We start from the raw sequence: 1,779 nt of genomic DNA on the forward strand, positions 1-1,779 counted from the left end.
TACCAAATTGAAGAATATTTTTGACAGTAATTACTAATAAGAACCCATTTTAAATCGGAAACAACAGCATAAAAATGAATTAACCAAAACAAAAATGCAAACCTCATGATCACAATCAACAAGTTGTTGCTCACTAAGGCTAACAAGTTTCCCTTTAGCAAGAAAATTAGCTCCTTCTAATGCTCCAGTTGTACTGAATGACCAGCAAGACCCACAAGTACCCTAAAAATCACCAAAACAAACAACCAATTAAATCAAACACTAGAAATTCTAACCCAATCAAAACAAATTAGGGGCATCCCATTTCAACCATACCTGATTCTTAACATCAGTAACATCCCATGATCTCTCCAATCAAAATCCGTAGGAAGATCATTAGTCGGAAGAATCGGAGCTTGCTGAGCATCAGTAGGAAGTTTCAAACTCCTCAACCCTAACACAGATTTCCTAAATTCAGTTGGTGTTAAATCAGAAAACTGTGTAACTCCATGTACAGCAGGAGGATCAAGACTCTGATGACGTTTAGCACGTTCTAAGTTAGATTTAAACACAGAAAATCTATAAGAATGTTCATCTTCATCAGCATATTTTTTCCCAAATTTCTTGAGGAAGTTTTTGAAGTGACGCTATGCGTTTTGAATTAGGTCATCGTGGTAGTTGTTAGAAACAACTTGACGAATCAAAATGTCTTCTGCTTCACCATTAGATGATGATTCAGAAGAGCTTGCAGAGATGAAGAAGATTGGAGATGATAAGATAGCGAGAACAAGAAGAAGGGAGTTGATTTGATTCATACCGAGAGATTTTGATGTTATTTGTGATTTTGATGGAATGTTTTTGGTCTTGTATTTATATTGATTTTTCAGTTGTGGGTCAAACTTTAGTGCGAGAAAAGCGGCTGACCGATGGATTTGAACTAGGTTATTTGGATTGTGACATGTGTTAGTTTAGTTATTTGAGACACAGAAAGGGAAAAGTGAAGTCGGAATCACAGTAATTGGATAAGTGGGGCAAGCTACTTGCAAAGTTGGAAACCAAACAGAACTCGACTGAACTGAAGTGTGTTGAGACTTGAGAGATTTTAGACCGAGTATGTTTGTAACGTAACGAAACAAATTAAGTTAATAAGTTAGTGCTTTGATTGCGTGAATGAAATTGCTATTCTGTTGGAGGATGATGCGTGACGTGCTTTCCATGGGTTTAACTGATTTTTTTTTTCTGCTTTCGGTTTGTATTTCCCATTCCATAATTTCCATTACCTTCTTTTCATTTTCCTTAAAAAAGGTTTACTATTTTCAGATTATCTCACATATTACACGTAATTTTTGTGAATCAGTAATATACGATAACGTATTCGAAGCTAATATTTTGAGGATATGTTCACCTCACAAAGTTTTATATACCCACAAAAAATGAGCAATTCTGAAACTTATAACTCCACCATCTACTACTTTGAAAATCAGCCATCGAAAATCAACGAATTTTCAACCGTTCAAATTAAGATTGGTAGATGATGAGGTTTGATATTTCAGAATGTGCTCAATTTTGGTGGGCATGTATGTAAAGCTTTGTAAGACGAATATATCCCCAAAATCTTAGCTTCCAATACGTTATCTTTTGATTTGTAGTCACAATAAAGACGTCTAAAATGTGAGATAACGCATGGACGGACCCAAAAATCTTTGTTGGGCAGGGCTAAATCATTCATTTCCAATGCGGCCAAAGGCACCGAAAAATTTTCATAAAACAAACCGCACAATTAGGGAAAGTCGAGGTTTT

The 1,779-nt window shown here is 35.5% G+C and overlaps 1 pseudogene; it reads right to left on the reverse strand.

The window, feature by feature from the left end:
- Window positions 1-23: 23 nt before the first annotated feature.
- On the reverse strand, window positions 24-804 carry LOC113340451 (annotated as a pseudogene).
- Between the last annotated feature and the right edge of the window lie 975 nt (window positions 805-1,779).

This window comes from Papaver somniferum, unplaced genomic scaffold (assembly GCF_003573695.1).
Source record: "Papaver somniferum cultivar HN1 unplaced genomic scaffold, ASM357369v1 unplaced-scaffold_2154, whole genome shotgun sequence".
NCBI classification, from domain to species: Eukaryota; Viridiplantae; Streptophyta; class Magnoliopsida; order Ranunculales; family Papaveraceae; genus Papaver; species Papaver somniferum.